Source organism: Mus caroli, unplaced genomic scaffold, assembly GCF_978045245.1.
Source record: "Mus caroli unplaced genomic scaffold, Mus_caroli_1 scaffold_22, whole genome shotgun sequence".
NCBI classification, from domain to species: domain Eukaryota; kingdom Metazoa; phylum Chordata; class Mammalia; order Rodentia; family Muridae; genus Mus; species Mus caroli.
The window spans coordinates 7854693-7873594 of NW_028227277.1; positions in this window are offsets into that span (position 1 = coordinate 7854693).

The window sequence follows — 18902 nt, forward strand, 5'->3', positions numbered from 1 at the left end:
AATGGATTTCATCAGAAGTTCCATACTGTGACAGAAGTTGAGAAGGTCATTAAAAGTTCCATATCACTTAGATGCTGAGTTTAATCATGGAACATTCTGTAACACATTGTCAAGTTTAGGGAAGGGCAGTCTCAAATGCAACATTGAGCCTGGAGTTGACCATGCTCTCTGTTGTTCATATACTATTGTATGCCACTCATGTTTAAAAAAATCTCCTCAAAATTCCTGTGATTCCCGCCATCTGGAGAACATGTCAATATGCTAATTCCAAAAATGCCTGGGTTTTTAAAGATTGAACACCCATCCTGTCCAATATCGATACCTGTGCAGACATTCACTGATATGCTGATCTCTTTCCTGATAATCAGTGCCTGGCAGTCAATGACATTTAATGAAATATTTCTTTGGATGATGTTTGCTCACACCTCATTAAGAAGTTAGAGACTAATTTCATATATTTTCCTCAAAGTAAAGAAGTTAGGTGACATTTAAGAGATAAAATTTTATTGCTAGTGTTAGCATATACCTCATACTTTTCATTTATTTCTACTTGGCATTTGGTTTGAAATATTCCTATCTTGGATTAAATTTAACAACACAGATGTATGTCTGTTAAGCTAATTTATGTAATTTGGATAGATTCCAATGAGTGACAAAAATGAAGCATTTATTTGATTTGTAATTTTTGAACTACCTTATACTTTTGTTCATATCCACAATGGATTAAGTAAGTCTTAAACTCCATTTTTTGGAATGGTTGGCATACCACTGAATTATAATGAAATCCTGCTATGGAATTTATTTTACTATCTTTGTTAATATGAATAAACATTTGTTTTATACTTCGGTTGAATTACAACAATTTCAGTGTACATTTGTTTCAGTACATTTGCAAATTTGTAGATTGGTAAATTAAGTGTTCTGATGTAATATCCTATAGTTGCTATATACCTGGTGCTAATACCATGTCAAATTAACTGGGAATGTGCATGGAGGCTGACTCTTTACTTCTCTGTGACTGATAATGAAATGCCATCCTGGGCTGTGGCCGTCTTTTAGAAGTCATTTGGTCCACATGAGCAATGGACTACGATCCATACCATACTCATTACAACAAGACTACAGGTCAAACATTTAGGTCTTTAATAATCTTGAATTTGGATTTGCCCAGATTTAGAGGTGAGGCTCCATGTGCTTTTCTGCAGAGACATCCTCCATGTTGCTTGGAACACAAATAGTATTTCTTAAAATCTCTTTTCTTTTTGCCTAAAGCTCATGTTATAGACTTGATTTGGAGGAAAGAGGGCAGAGCACACATCATCGTGTCCTTCCTGATTATCAAGGGACTCTTTGGTTTCTATTTTCCTTTAAGTTGTTCTGTTGGGTGGCAATCTTAACCTATCCACTACAGTACTTTATGTGTTTATAAAACAAAGTTTTCTTCTATGTTTTACAGATGATATTCCATAGCTTCATTCCAGTTTCTTGTCCCTTTATTTCTTGTCCAAATCAAATATCTGATTCCATGTCATGCTATGTGGAACATGTGATGGCCTCTTATCCTATTTTCATGTCAGAGAATAATCTTAGAAGGGTTGCTGTTGTATTTTCTTTATTTTGATGTCATTTATTATTAAACCATTCATATCCTGTTTTTCCCCATTAATCAGATACTGATTTGTGATTCTTCAATCCCTTGAAACAAGGTTTAATATGCACAGAAGTATGATTAATATAAATTATTGAAGTACTTTTGAGTATCTGCACTCATCAATCTACATGGATGGAAAGACATCCTCTTTCATGAATTACATATGCAATAGCAAAGATGTCATTCATGAACCGCAGATATTTGCAAGGCAATGTGATGCCCATTATACATCTATGCACCAACAAATATAATTTCAGTTTCTTCATTATAAATAACATCTCAGTCTATTATAATTTAAATGATTTTTGTAGAAAATTCAACTTATTCTAATGAAACTAAATCTGACATGTTATAGCTTTTTTAGACACAGGATTTTTAACCCAATGCATCATAATTGGCATCACATATTACTTCACTAACACTCAACATACATGCAGGAATGCTGATGGTGATTCTTCCAAGGTGTCCCCTAAAATCTCTTAATCCATAGAACTTAGCTTACAATAAAGGGTCCAATTTCCCTTCCAATCTTCATTGTCCCATATACATAACTATACTAATATTGAATATCCAAAAAAAGAATTTCAATATTACATAACAATTACACCTGAAGAACATCTGTCGTCCGAACTTATGAAAGCAGGGTTTACTTTCCACCCCTACCAACCTACCTGGCTGACAGGAGATCTTCCATAATTAAGAACATAGGTGAGCCCTTTGGCTGAATACTCATTTCATTTGGGACCTCCACAAACCTAAACACATGAGGTATCTATCGAGCTCTTCCTGAATACTATTGTCTTTCCAGTTTGCATCTCCAACTGAAACTATTGAAGATCAATATGCCTTCCCCAGACCTGAAAGCCAACGTGGCTCCTATTAGATCTTTCTAAATCAGAGACAGTGGGATATGATGGTTGCACCAAGTAAAGACATTTAAGGCATGCCTTAACCAATTACAGCACTTCCTGACTCCCAGGAGGACTCCTGGAATCCAGGTCACAATACAATATTTGTATCCAAAGAGTACTGATCGAGTCCCAGATACCCAGGCAAGTTAACAACAGAAATGACCATATGGTGAAAGAAAAATAAAAGGACATAACCAACAGAGGTCAATGTAATTTGGCATTATCAGAACCGAGTTTTCCTACCCTGGATATTTAAACACACATGAAGAGCAAGATTTTGAGCTAAAATTGCATCTCATGAAAATGACAAATACCTTTAATAAGGATAAATTAAAACCTTTAAAGAAATACAGAAAACCACAGGCTAACAGGTAGAAGCCCTTAGAAAAGAGACAAATAATTCACTTGAAGACACTCAATAAAATACAACTTAAAAGATGTTGGAATGGTACAAAACAGGCTAACACCAAAAAATGGGAAAAGAAACAACAAAAACATTTAAACCTCTTCTGCACCTTCATCAGACTCCAGACACATACAGGAAAGCTTCCCTTACACCACCCATCTTCCCTGATCTCTGAGACCCCTGCACAAGGCCAAGTTTCACTCAGCAGCATGAGAGCCCAGAACTACATCCTTTCCCCTATGAACTCTCCACCCACCTTCATGTGATCTAAGGCTCCTGAAACAAAAAGAACTGGAGGTCTGAAAACAATTTTTTTTTTTTTGCTGTTGTTGATGATGTTGTTATTTTTCTTTTTTATTAGGTATTTTCTTTATTTATCTTTCGAATGCTATCCTGACAGTCCCCTGTACCCTCCCCCTGCCCTGCTCCGCAACCCACCCATCCCTGCTTCCTGGCCCTGGTATTCGCCCTGGACTGGGGCATATAATCTTCCCAAAACCAAGGGCGTCTCCTCCCATTGATGGCCTACTAGGCCATCCACTGCTACATATGCAACTAGAGACAAAAGCTCTGTTGGGGGAGGGAGGGGCAGTGGCTAGATCATATTGTTGTTCCTCCTATAGGGTTGCAGGTCCCTTTAGCTCCTTGGGTACTTTCTCTAGTTCCTTCATTAAGGGCCCTATGTATCATTCAATAGATGACTGTGAGCATCCACATCTGTATTTGCCAGACACTGGCAGAGCCTCACAAGAGACAGCTATATCAGGGTCCTTTCAGCAAAATCTTGCTGGTGTATACAATAGTGTCTGGGTTTAGTGGTTGTTTATTGGATGGATCGCCGAGTGTGGCAGTCTATGGATGGTCCTTCCTTCTGTCTCAGCTCTGACCTTTGTCTCTGTAACTCCTTCCATGGGTATTTTGTTCTCCCTTCTAGGAAGGAACAAAGTATCCACACTATGGTCTTCCTTCTTCTTGAGTCTCATGCGTTTTACAAATTGTATCTTTGGTATTTTAAGTTTCTGGGTTAATATCCACTTATCAGTGAGTACATATCCTGTGTGCTCTTTTGTGATTGGGTTACCTCACTCAGGATGATGGATCTCATCTACTTGCCTAATACTTTCATAAATTCATTGTTTTTAATTGCTGAGTAGTACTCCAATGTGTAAATGTACCAAATTTTCCATTCCCCTGTTGAGGGACATCTGAGTTCTTTCCAGATTCTGGCTATTATAAATGATGATCTTATTAACATAGTGGAGCATGTGTCCCTATTAAAAATTGGAAACCTACAAGATGAGAGCTTGCCTGCCGAGAGTACTCTGACCACTGAAACTACGGAGAGAGCCTGTCTCCCAGGTCTGCAGATAGAGGCTAACAGAATCACCAGAAGAACAATCTCTAACCAGAAACAACTATAACAACTAGCTCCAGAGATTACCAGATGGCGAAAGGTAAGCGTAAGAATCTTACTAACAGAAACCAAGACCTCTCACCATCATCAGAACACAGCACTCCCAATTCGCCCTGTCCAGGGCAGCCCAACACACCGAAAAAGCTAGACCCAGATCTAAAAGCATATCTCATGATGATGGTAGAAGGACTTTAATAACACACTTAAAGAAATACAGGACAACACTGATAAACAGGTAGAAGACATTAAAGAGGAAGCACAAAAATCCCTTAAAATATTGCAGGAAAACAGAACCAAACAGGTGATGGAATTGAATAAAACCATCCAAGACCTAAAAAGGGAAGTAGACACAATAAAGAAAACCCAAAGTGAGGCAACGCTGGAGATAGAAACATAGGAAAGAAATCTGGAACCATAGATTCAAGCATCACCAACAGAATACAAGAGATGCAAGAGAGAATCTCAGGTGCAGAAGACTCCATAGAGAACATTGGCACAGCAATCAAAGAAAATGTAAAATGCAAAAGGATCCAAAGTCAAAACATCCAGGAAATCCAGGACACAATGAGAAGACCAAACCTACGGATAATAGGAGTGGATGAGAATGAAGATTTTCAACTCAAAGGACCAGCAAACATCTTCAACAAAATTATAGAAGAAAACTTCCCAAATCTAAAGAAAGAGATGCCCATGAACATACAAGAAGCCTACAGAACTCCAAATAGACTGGACCAGAAAAGAAATACCTCCCGACACATAATAATCAGAACAACAAATGCTCTAAATAAAGATAGAATACTAAAAGCAGTAAGGGAAAAAGATCAAGTAACATATAAAGGCAAGCCTATCAGAATTACACCAGATTTTTCACCAGAGACTATGAAAGCCAGAAGATCCTGGACGGATGTTATACAGACACTAAGAGAACACAAATTCCAGCCCAGGCTACTATACCCAGCCAAACTCTCAATTAGCATAGATGGAGAAACCAAAGTATTCCACGACAAAATCAAATTCCTTCCAAACCGGGTGTGTCTCTCCGGGTACTCAGAAAAGGTCAAATTGGACCTTTCCCTGCAGTGCTTAGCCTCAAATATGTAACACATTGTCTAGTTTAGGGAAGGGCAGTCTCACATGCATCATTGAGCCTGGAGTTGACCATGCTCTCTGTTGTTCATATACTATTGTATGCTACTCATGTTTACAAAATCTCCTCAAACTTCCCGTGATTCCTGCCATCTGGAGAACACGTCATTATGCTAAATCCAATATTCCCTGGGTTTTAAAGATTCAAAAACCATCCTGTCCTGTTCTTGTGTGTTTTATTTTATAGAATTTTAGTTTTTTTAAGGGTATTGTAGGATTTTTAGAAGATTATTTTAGATTTTTAAATTTTGATTTTCAGGCTTCTAGTGTATTTTTAGATTTTTTTTTCTTTTCTTTTTTTTTTTTTTTTCTTGTTTTTAATGCATTTTCGGGTTTTGGTGTTTTATTTAGGCTTTATTTTAATTTATTTTTTTACCATTCTGTATTTCTTAGAATTTGTTTGTTGTTGTTGTTCTTAATTTGTTTTTTTTTTAAATTAGGATTTTATATTTGGGGTTCAATTGTTTTAGGGTTGCCTGGCAACGGTGGCCCATGCCTTTAGTCCCAGCAATTGGGAAGCAGAGGCAGGTGGATTTTTGAGTTCGAGTACAGCATTGTCTACAGAGGGAGCTCCAGGACAGCTACAGATTCACAGAGAAACCCAGTCTCCAAAAACTCAACAACAACAACAACAACAACAACAAAAAAAGAAAGAAGGAAAAAAAGAAAGAAAGGAAAATAAAAAATGTTAGGGACATTTTTGGAATCTTATGTACTTTTTTTTTTTAGAAATCTAGGGATATTTAAAGGGTTTTTATTGTATTTAGACGAGTGTTTTAGAATTTTTTCGGTTTTCATGGTTTTCGGGCATGTTTCGTGTTTTTTCAAGGATTTTAGGGTGTTTTAGGGTTTTCGGGTTCCTTTTTCAGCTTTACGGTGTTTTTATGGTTTTGCAAATTTTTGGTGTGGGCTACACAGATAAACCCAGTCTCGAAAAAACAAACAAACAAAACTGTTGTAAGATTGTGGGTTCTTGTGTATCTTTTTTTTTTTTTTGAGGTATTTTTGGTTTTCAGGGTTTTATTGTATGTTTACAGTTCTTTCCTATATATTTTTTAATTTTTTAAGTATTTTAGGGTGTTTTAGTGATTTTCAGTTCTTATTAGGCTTTAGTTTATAGTTTTAGGACTTTACTGTTTTATTAAGTTTTTATTTATTTATTTTTTTTTGCGTGTTCTTGAGCATTTTAAAAAAAAATTTTAGTGTTATATTTTTTGGGTATAAGAGTTTTAGTGTTGCCAAGCATTCGTGATCCATGCTGTAATCCCACACAAGGGAGTCAGAGGCAGGTGGATTTCTGAGTTCCAGGCCAGAGATACAAAGAAAAAAACAGTCTCCAAAATTAAAAAAAAAAATACAAACAAACAAACAAAAACAAAACAAAACAAAACAAAACAAAAACAAAAGAAGAAAAAAAGAGTTTTAGAGTCATTTTTTTGGTTCTTGTGTATTTTTGTTTGTTTGTTTGTTTTAAGGGTTTAGAGTGGTGTTTTTTTTTTTGGCTTGAGAGATATTCTTCAGGATTTTTCTATTTTGTAATTTGCTATTTTGTGTTTGTGTGTGTGTTCTTGAGTATTTTTAATTTTTTTTAAAGTTATATTTTAAGGGTTTAAGAGTTTTAGGGTTGCCATGACTTAAATCCCAGCACTTGGGATGCAGAGGTAGGTGGATTTTTGAGTTTGAGGTGAGCTTGGTCTAGAGAGGGAGTTCGAGGACAGCCAGAGATACACACACAAAAAAAGCAGTCTCAAAAAAAAAAAAAAACAAAAAAACAAAAAACCCTAAGTTTTAGGGTCATTTTTGGGTTCTTGTGTACTGTATTATACTTTTTAGAATTTTAGTATTTTTTAAGGGTTTTTAGAAGATTGTTTTAGATTTTTATTTTTTGGTTTTAAGGCTTCTAGTGTATTTTTAGGGTTTTTTTTTCTTGTTTTTTAAATTTTTTTTTTATTTTAAGGATTTTAATGTCTTTTAGAGTTTTGGGGTTTTATTTAGGCTTTATTTTAACTTTTTTTAAGCATTATTCTGTATTTCTTAGAATTTTGTTTGTTGTTGTTTTTGATTTGTTTTTTTAAAAATTAGGGTTTTATATTTGGGGTTCAATTGTTTTAGGGTTGCATGGCAATGGTGGCCCATGCCTGTAGTCCCAGCAATTGGGAAGCAGAGGTAGGTGGATTTTTAAGTTCCAGGCCAGCATGGTCTACAGAGGGAGCTCCAGGACAGCTAGAGATACACAGAGAAACCCTGTCTCCAAAAACTCAAAAACTCAAAAACAAAAACTCAAAAATTCAAAAAAAAAAAAAAAAAGGAAAAAGAAAGTAAAGAAAAGAAAAGAAAAGAAAAGAAAAGAAAAGAAAAGAGAAAGGAAAAGAAAAAATGTTAGGGACATTTTTGGATTTTTGTGTACATTTTTTTTGTTTTTTTTTTAGAAATTTAGTGATATTTAATGGGTTTTTAGGGTTTTCAGCCGTTTGTTTTAGAATTTTTTCTGTTTTCATGGTTTTAGGGCATGTGTAGTGTTTTTTCAAAGATTTTAGGGTGTTTTAGGGTTTTGGGGTTCTTTTTTAGGCTTTTCGGGTTTTTTTATGGTTTTACAAATTTGGGGGCGTGGCATTTGGTGTTTTTAAGAATTAAAAAAAAAAGACTGTTAGGATTTATTTTTGGAGTTTATGAGTTTTAGTCTTGCCAGGAAGTGGTGGTCCTTGCCTTTAAACCCAGAGGTCGTGGATTTCTGAATTTGAGGCAGCCTGGTCTACAGAGTGAGTTCCAGGACAGCCAGGGATACACAGAGAAACACACTCTCGAAAAAACAAACAAACAAACAAAGTGTTTTAGGGTTTTGGGTTCTTGTGTTTGTTTGTTTGTTTGTTTGTTTGTTTGTTTGTTTGTTTTGAGAACTTAAGGGTTTGTTAAAAATAGCTTTGTAGGATTTTTAGAAGAATGTTTTTGAGGTATTTTTGGGTTTTAGGATTTTAGTGTATGTTTATATTTTTCCTATATTTTTAAAGGATTTTAGGATGTTTTAGTGATTTTCAGTTTTTATCAGGCTTTAGTTTATTGTTTTAGGATTTTTTGCGTGCTCTTGCGTATTTTTAAGATTTTTAGGGTTATATTTTTTGGGTATAAGAGTTTTAGTGTTGCGAGGCATTGGTGATCCATGCTTTAATAACACACAAGGGAGTCAGAGGCAGGTAGATTTCTGAGTTCAAGGCCAGCCTGGTCTACAGACTGAGATCCAGGACAGCCATTGATACACAGAGAAAACCATTTTCCAAAACAAAACAAAACAAAAAACAAAAACAAAAACAAAAAAAAAAAAAAAGAAAAGAGAAGAAAAAAGAGTTTTAGGGTCTTTTGGGGTTATTGTATAATTTTGTTTGTTTGTATTTGTTTTTTTCTAAGAATTTTAGTGTTTTTCTTATTGGTTTGGAGGGTTTTTAGAAGAGTGTTTTAGAGGTTTCTTTGGTTTTCAATATTCTAGTGTATTTTTAGTGGTGTTTTTTTTTTCAAAAGAATTTTGGGTATTTTAGGTTTTTTTTTTTTAGTTTTTTATTAGGGTTTTTTTTAGGCTTTATTCATTTATTTATTTATGTTATAGTGTTTTTGAGTTTTTTTTTTAAGGTTTTAAGGTTTTATTTTTGTAGTTAAGGGTTTTAGGGTTGCCAGGAAGTTGTGGTCCATGCGTTTAATCCCAACAGAGGCAGGTGGATTTTTAAGTTCGAGGCCAGGATGGTCTACATAGTAAGCTACAGGACAGGTAGGGATACACAAAGAACCCCAATGATGAAAAACTAAAAAAAACAAAACAAAAACAAAACAAAAACAAAAAACAAAAAAACAAAAACAGAAAGAAAGGAAGGTAGCCGGGCAGGCAGGCAGATTTCTGAGTTTGAGGCCAGCCTGGTTTACAAAGTGAGTTTCAGGACAGCCAGGGCTATACAGAGAAACCCTGTCTCGAAAAACCAAAAAAAAAAAAAAAAAAAAAAAAAAAAAAAAAAAGAAAGGAAGGAAGAAAGAAAGAAAGGAAGGAAGGAAGGAAGGAAGGAAGAAAGGAAGGACAGATGAAAGAAAATTACTTTATTGACATTTTGGACTTCCTGTGTGTGTATGTATATATATATATATATATATATATATATATATATATATATATATATATATATATATATAATTTTAGGGTTACATTTTAAGCGTTTTTACGGTTTTTTGAAGATTATATTGGTTTTCAGGGTTTTAGTGTATGCTTAGCTTTTGTTCTTTGAGTTTGTTTGTTTTTTTTTAATGATTTAGTGAGGGTTTTTTTTGGCTTTAGGGTTATTCTTTAGGCTTTTTCTATTTTTTTAGTTTATTATTTTGTGTGTGTGTTCTTGAGTATTTTTTTAAATTTTTTTAAAGTTTTATTTTTGGTGTCTATTAGTTTTAGTGTTGCAGGCATTGGTGTCCCCTGCCTTTAATCCCAGCAATTGGGAGAGAGAGGTAGGTGGATTTTTGAGTTCAAGGCCATCATGGTCTACAGAGTGAGCTCCAGGACAGCCAGGGCTACAAAGAGAAACCTAAGCTCCAAAAACTCTAAAATAAATAAATAAATAAATAAATAAATAAATAAGAAAAAGAAAAAGAAAATGAAATAAAGGAACTAAGGAAGGGAGAAAGAACGAAAACTTTTAGGGTCATTTTGGCTTCCTGTGAATTTTTTTTTTTTTTTTTTTTTTTTTTTTTTTTTTTTTGGTTTCTAGGGGTTTTGTTTAAAGGGTTTGTAGAATTTATAGAAGAGTGTTTTATACTTTTTTGGTTTTCAGGCATCAAGTGTACTTTTAGTGTTTTTTCTGTTTGTTTGGTTTTTTAAAGGATTATCGTGTATTTTAGGTTTTGGGGTTTAATTTAGGCTTTATTTTAGTTTTTATCATTTTACTCTATTTCTTAGCTTTTTTTTTGTCATTGTTCTTGATTTTTTTTTTAAATTAGTGTTTTTTATTTGGGGTTAAATTGTTTTAGGGTTGCCATGCAATGGTAGCCCATGCCTTTAATCCAAACACTTGGTAGGCAGTGGTAGTGTATTTCATAGTTCGAGGCCAGCCTGGTCTAGAGAGGGAGATCCAGGACAGATAGGGATACACAGAGAAACCCAGTCAGGAAAAACTAAAAAACAAACAAACAAACACAAAACAAAAAACAACAAAACAAACAAGCAAACAAACAAACAAACAAAAAAACAACCGAAAGAAAAAAAAAAAAAGAAAGAAAGAAAGAAGGAAAGTACTTTATGGAAAATTTTTTCTTCTTGTGTAATTTTTTTTAGAATGTTATGGGTATTTTTTAAGCATTTTTAGGGTTTTTAGAAGTGTTTTTAGAGGCTTTTTTGTTTGTTTTCAGTATTTTAGTGTAATTTTATGGATTTTTCTTGGTATTTTAAAGATTTTAGGTTGTTTTAGGTTTTGGGGTGTTTTGGGGGATTTATAGTTTTTTTTTTTTTCTTTTAGGGCATTATCAGCTTTTTTTTTTTAATATTAAGGATTTGTTTTTGGAGTTTTAGAGTAAGAATATAAGGTCCCATGATAATATTTTTCTCTGAGTTACTAGAGCCACCGTACCTAGAAGAATAAACTGGGAGTACCATAAATACTTGAACTGATAAAAGCTGGGAAGTATCATTTCCTTCCTGACTCATTATAGTCTTATTTTGTCCCCAGGTTACACCTCCATGCCCAATAAAATGAAAATATAAAAGTTCACAGTATACTAGCTTTGGACTTCCCTCTATCTTTGTGTATGTACAAACTAACGTTCTAGAATCCTCACCATTCAGCAATTATGATAAGCAGGAAAATTCAATAAATTCCCAATGACACCATTTCCTGTTACCCATTACTGGGAAGCCAGGCTCAAGTATGTCTACTCCAGGAATTTTCACAACACTGCTCCATGACTCACTGTGCCTGTCCCAGGACCACATCTTCCTTGCTGTTTTACAGTGAGGTGGAAAGACAGCTTCCTTTGGCCTCTCTCTTATTTCTCTAAGCTCTCCATTCTCACTCTCAAGGAGGCACCTCCACCATCTTGCAAACATAAATATGGACTATTTGAAAACCCTAAGAGCAGTTGGTGTTGTTACAACACTGGTGACATCACAAGGGATACCAAGAGCTCTCCATGATACAATAGAATGCTCAGACAAGGAATTGTTTATGTCATGGGAAACAGGCTTTGCCTTTCTGTTAAAGTTCTCCCTCTAAAGTTCTCCCTCTCCCTCTGAACAGAAGCTGAGTTGCTTGTCCTGGAGTCTCTCCTGGGACATAAATACTGATCACCTCCTTTTCAAAAGCCAGAGATCTCAGACCATGAGTGTTTTTGGTGTAAGTACAATGAGAAAATGGTGTGATTTATTCCCAAATGGGTTAACTAGAAGAACAGTGACAGGATGAAGAGAAGAGCCAGACCATCGAATTGTTAGCAGAAGACTTGAGATGTCTACTTTCTTCCTATGCTCTAGCCACAAAAAAATTAAGAAAAACAAGCAAACAAACAAAGAAACAAACAAAAAACTTGTCATAAAGAAATTCCAGAACAACTTACAGCAAGTGGTAATTCTGGATGGGAGGGACCTCCTCAGGAAGACTTTGCCTGGAGATGATGCCTACAGACAGAGATTAGGAAAACAAGATACCTCAGATCTGACACTCTGACCCAGAGACAAGAACAAAATATGCATTATATTCTTTGTGTTCCATGCTTGGTCAGCCAGGTTGTAAAATACTCATCTCAGCAGACACTGGCCACCAGATATTTATCCCAATTTGTCAATAAATGTTCAAATACTACATGTCTAAAAGATCTCTTGTCTGTCCCCTAGCCACTTCCTATTTTTTGTCTGAATTAACCACAGTATACAGCAACTGACTGCCTCCATATGTGGTCTATATGTCCAGAATCTAAAAACACCCCTTCATTTTATGCAGATTGCAGGACCTATTATCCAGTGAAGTGTTTTCTGGAGAGAGATAATGACCACCAAGCCTGAAAATGGACACTGATCTCTAGAGTTCTTCCTTTCTTGGGAAAGATATACCTGATAAGACCTATGGGGCCATATACTCATAAATTTCATATTAACATGGAAAACACAACTTTTTGCCCTTGGTGATTAAAATCCTAATTACAATCTCAAAATTAAGCATTTTATTATAAAGACTGTCACCTTGCTTCTTCAGCCCACACACTCTCCTGAGCAGACTAGTCTCTGAGGGACCTGGGATGCAAGATGGTGTTCTCACCTGGTCCTGGACTCAGGACTCTCCCTGGAGGCCAACACTCCTCTGGTGAGGAAAGTAGAGGGAGGTGTGGGTCTCAGCTCTTCCTCTTGGCTGAAGATGAATGCACCAAGGGACACTCTCCAAGAAGCTATGTTGCTTCTGCAGCTGACCTGCACTTCTGCACAGGTTGCTCTCTGAGGGACCCAGGATAGAAGATGGCAATCTCACCTGGTCCTGGAGTCAGAGCCCTCTCTGGAAACCAGCTAGAGCAATTAGACAACAAAAGGAGATCAAGGGGATAACAATTGAAAAGGAATAAGTATAAAAAAAATCAATATTTTTTTTAAAAATCGATATTTGCAGATGATATGGTAGTATATATAAGTGTCCCTAAAACCTGATAAACAGCTTCAGAGAAGTAGCTGGATATAAAATTAACTCAAACAAATCAAAAGTCTTTCTCTACACAAAGGATAAACAGACTGAGAAAGAAATATGGAAATAATACCCTTCACAATAGTCACAAATAATATAAAATATCTTGCTGTGACTCTAAGTGAAAGTTCTGTATCATAAGAACCTCAAGTCTCTGATGAAAGAAATCTATGAAGATCTCAGAAGATTCAAAGGTCTCCCATGCTCATGACTTGGCAGGATTAATATAGTAAAAATGGCTCTCTTGCCAAAAGTAATCTAGATTCAATGCAATCCCTACCACTTTCCAACTGAAGTCTTCACTGAGTTAGAAAGGCCAATTTGCAAATTCATCTGTAATAACAAAAATCCTAGGATAGCAAAAATTCTTCTCAACAATAAAAAAAAATCTCTGGTGGAATCACCATGCCCAGAAGATGTTCTAACTTTTAATAAGCTGACCTCAAGCTGTACTACAGAGCAATTGTGATAAAAATTGCATGGTATTGGTACAGTGAAAGACAGGTAGATCAATGGAAAAAATTGAAGACCCAGAAATGAACACACACACCTATGATCACTTGATCATTGACAAAAGAGCCAAAACCATCCAGTGGAAAAAAGACAGCATTTTCAAAAAATGGTGCTGGCTCAACTGGAATTTATGTTGTAGAAGAATGTGCATTGAACCATTCTTATCCACTTGTACAAAGCTCAAGTCTAAGTGGCTCAAGAAACTCCACCTAAAACCACAGACACTGAAACTTATAGAGGAGAAAGTGGGGAAAAGCCTGGAAGATATGGGCACAGGGGTAAAATTCCTTAACAGGAAAGCAATGGCTTCTGCTGTAAGATTGAGAATCCACAAATGGGACCTCATAAAATTGCAAAGCTTCTGTAAAGCAAAAGACACTTTCAATAAGACAATAAGGGCCGGGCAGTGGTGGCACATGCCTTGAATCCCAGAACGTGGGAGGCAGATCTGGTGGGGTTCTGAATTTGAGGCCAGGCTGCTCTACAGAGTGAGTTCCAGGACAGCCAGGGCTACACAGAGAAACCCAGTCTCGAAAAATCAAAACCAAACTCAACCAAACCAAACCAAAACAAACAAACAAACAAAAAAAGACAAAAAGGCCACCAACAGATTGGGAAATAATCTTTATCCATCGTAAATCTTATAGGGGATTAGTATCCACTATATACAATGAACTCAAGAAGGTAGACTACATAGAATCCAACAACCCCATTAAAAGATGTGTTATAGACTTAAACAAAGAATTCCCAATTGAGGAATACCGATTGGCTTAGAAATACCTGAAAAAAATCTTCAACATCCTTAATCATCAGGGAAATGCAAATCAAAACAACCCTGAGATTCCACCTCACACCATTCAGAATGGCTAAGAACAAAAAATCAGGTGGCATTAGATGCTTGGGCCGATATGGAGACAGAGTAACACTCCTCTATTTCTGGTGGGATTGCAAGCTTGTTTAATGACTTTGGAAATCAGTCTGGCGGTTCCTCTGAATATTGGACATAGTACTACCAGATGTCCAGCAATACCTCTTCTGGGTTAATACCCAGAAGATGTTATAACTTTTAATAAGGACACGTGTTCCACGATGTTCATAGCAGCCTTATTTATAATAGCCAGAATCTGGAAATTACCCAGATGTCCCTCAACAGAGGAATGGATACAGAAAATGTGGTATATTTATACAATGGAGTACTACTCAGCTATTAAAAAGAATGAATTTATGAAATTCTTAGGCAAAAAGATAAGATCCATCATCCTGAGTGAGGTAACCCAATCACAAAAGAGCACACATAATAGGTACTCACTGATAAGTGGATATTAACCCAGAAACTTAAATTACCCAAGATACAATTTGTAAAGCACATGAGTCTTAACAAGAAGGAAGACCAAAGTCTGGATACTTCATTCCTTCCAAGAAGGGGGAACAAAATATCCATGGAAGGAGTTACAGAGACAAAGGTCAGAGCTGAGACAGAAGGAAGGACCATCCAGAGATTGTCCAACATGGGGAACCATCCCATCAACAACCACCAAACCTAGAGATTGTTTCAGATGGTAGCAAGGTTTTGCTGACAGGAACCTTATACAACTGAGGGTATGCCAGTGCCTCAAATAAAGAAGTTGATGCTCAGAGTCATCTATTGGATGGAACGTTTAAACCCTTAATAAAGGAACTAACCAAAGACTGCAACATAAAACCTGTCACAAAAGGAACTGGATTACTCCTCAAACACTCTGGCACAGGAAACACTTTTGTAAATAGAACACCAATAATTCAGGCATTGAGATTAACAGTTACTAAACATGGCCCTCATTGAATTGAAAAACCTTCTGTAAGGCAAAGTTAAGCTTCAAAACCACAAAATTGAAACCAATAAATGAGAAAAATATCATCACCAATCCTTCACCTGACAGTGTTATAATCAAACATATATAAAGGACCGACAAAATTAGATGACCACAAAAGAAATAACCCAATTTAATAGTAGGGTAAGTAGGGCTCAGTGCTAAGCAGAGCATTGTCAAAACAGGAAGATCAAATGGCCTAGAATCACTTGAAGAAACGTTCAGATTTCTTAGTCATCAAGGAATTTCAAATCAAAGATGTGTCTGAATTCAATTAAACTGTTTGTCACCTGTAATAATAGCTGAGATTAAAAACCACAAATCATAGCAAATGGTGCGATGGATTTGGAGTGAAGAGAACACATATCAGTTTCTCATGGTGTCTTAGTCTGGGTTTCTATTCCTGCACAAATATCATGACGAAGAAGCAAGCTGGGGAGGAAAGGGTTTATTGGGCTTACACTTCCATACTGCTGTTCATCACCAAAGGAAGTCAGGACTGGAACTCAGACAGGTCAGGAAGCAGGAGCTGATGCAGAGGTCATGGAGGGATGTTCTTTACTGGCTTGCCTCTTCTGGCTTGCTCAGCCTGCTCTCTTATAGAACTCAAGACTACCAGCCCAGAGATGGTCCCACCCACAAGGGGCCTTTCCCCCTTGATCACTAATTGAGAAAATGCCTTACAGCTGGATCTCATGGAGGCATTTCCTCAACTGAAGCTCCTTTCTCTGTGATAACTCCAGCTGTGTCAAGTTGACCCAAAACTATCAAGTACACATTGGAATACAAACTTCTACATTTATTTCAGAATGGCATATTGTGGTTCCTCATTAGGTCTATCTTAAGAACCAGTTTTGCCACACCTGAGTATTTAACCAAAATTTGCTCTGCCACCCCACAAGGACACTTGTTCAACTATATTCCTAGCAGCTTTGCTCTTAATAACTGGAGAGTTGACACAACACACATGTCCTTCGCCTGAAAAATGGGTGAATTAGATGCTTCTCTTTTATACAATGAAATACTATTAAGCTACTAAATACAAGACATGATTAATTTTGCAAGAAAATTGAGAAAACTGATGAATAGTATACTGTGTGATGTAACCCGGAATGAAAAAGTGAAGCATTGTATGTCTTCACTTATTAGTGCATTTTCCCACAACGTACAGGATATATATAAAGTAGTCCACAAACCAAAGAAGCCAAATAAAAAGGAGGGCCCACGGGAAGGTGTTTGGATGTCACTCAGAAGGGAAAATAAAATATGTTTTGAGGGTCTATGTTGGGAGGGCATGGTATGAGACTGGCTGTCGTAGGGACATCATCTGGAGGGACAGCAGTGTAAAGAGAAAGGAAATAATTGGTGTGTGGTATGGTGGTATCTTTAAGATGTGCCTGGGGCCATGCTGGAAGTTGTCTCCTTTGAATCTATAAGACTCTTAGTACTGGGAGATATGGAAGCCAATGTGGTCACCTCATATAACCTGGCAGGACTCCCAGTGGATGAATGAAGGCACCAAAACATGCACAGAACCCAAAAGGTGTCCTGTCTACAAGACATTCAGTGAAGAAATGAAACAGAAACTGGTAGAATGGCCAAACAACGACTGGCACAACTGATGATCCATCTCATGACCAAAATCCAATCCCTGGCACTATTAATGACACCATGTTGTACTTCCAGACAGAAGCCTAGCATATCTGGGCTTGAGAGGCTCCATCCAACAATGGAAACAAGTGCAGAGACACACAGTTTAACATTGGGCCGGATGCAGAACGTCTCTTCTGGGGGAAGGATCCCTGGACCCAAAGATGATAGAGACTCAAGAAGACCAATAAAATCAACCAACCTGGTCCTTTGAGGATTCAGTGTGATTCAACAACAAACCACCAAAATGCTAACATGGGCTTGATATAGGCCTCCAAACACGTTTAAACCATGTACAGCATTGTCTTTGTGTGTCACACAACAACTGGTTTGGGCATTGTCCCTGTCTCTGATGCCTGTCTCTGGATCCTGCTCACCCTGACAGGACTGTGTTGTCCAGACTCACTTGAAGATGGTGAAGAGAATGATTCTAGTACTGCAGTTACTTAATGGGCCAGGGTAAGTTCATACTCAAAACAGGAATCCCTCTTCTCAGAGGAGAAGACGTGGGTAAATGAGGGGTGGGGCTGATTGAAGGGAGAGTAGGTGGAGAAAAGGAACTGCCACTACACAAGAGATATAAAGTGAATTTGTAAATGAATAAATAAATGAAGGAAAAAGCAAATAAATCAATGAAAATGGCTATATTTTCTTTTGGTTGAGGACTGGAGTTCTATATCTAGTTATCATATCAGGCAATTTATACACATTTTTAATATTTTTATATAATCTTTATTATACTACAGTCGTTATCACCCTGCTGGTCTACCCTATCGCTGTTCATATCCCATATGTCCTCCCCCTATCTCTGAGGTTTTCTCCCCACACTGGACCCCTCTAGTCCTCCTCGTTCTCTGGGCCTCAAGTCTCTGGAGGGTTTTGGTACATGTTCTCTAACTGAACACAGACCCCACACTCCTCTGCTGTATATGTGTTGGTAGTCTCATATCAGCTGATGTATGCTGCATGGTTTGTGGTCCAATGTCTAAAAGATCTCAGGGTCCAGGTTAATTGAGACTACTTGCTGGTACTCATACAGGGTTGCCCTCATGCTCAGCTTCCTCCAGTTTTTTCATAATGCAACCAAGGGGGTCAGTAGCTTCTTTCCATTGGTTGGGTGTAAATATCTGCATCTAACTCTTTCAGCTGCATGTTGGGTCTTTAGGAGGGCAGTGATGGGAGAACACCATGGCTTCTGTAATAGGGTCAGGCCTTTGGGTCTCCCCTTGAGTTGGACACCACTTTGAGCCTGTGGTGGGACCTCGTTTTCCTCAGCCTCCTCTCCATTTTTGTTCACTGCTGTTCTTTTTGACAGGAACAATTATGGGTTAGAGTTTGGACTGTAGAATGGTAACCCCATCGAACACCTGATGCCCTATCTTTCTGCTGGAAGTGGGCTCTACTAAGTTCCTCTACATACTGCACAGCATTTCTTTGTCACTCCCTTTGAGTCATGAGAGTCTCTCATCTCCCTGTTCTCGGGTACCATTTGCAGGGTCTCCCACCCTCCTACCTCTCAAGGTTGCCTGTTTCCATTTTTTTTTTCTTCTGGACCTCAGGGCTTCAGTCCTTTCCCTCCACCCAATATCTTATCATGTTCTCCTCTCTATCTCCCTGTCCCTTTTCCCAACCAGTTCCTTCCATCCCTGCCACCCTCCCATGTGATTTCTTCTTCT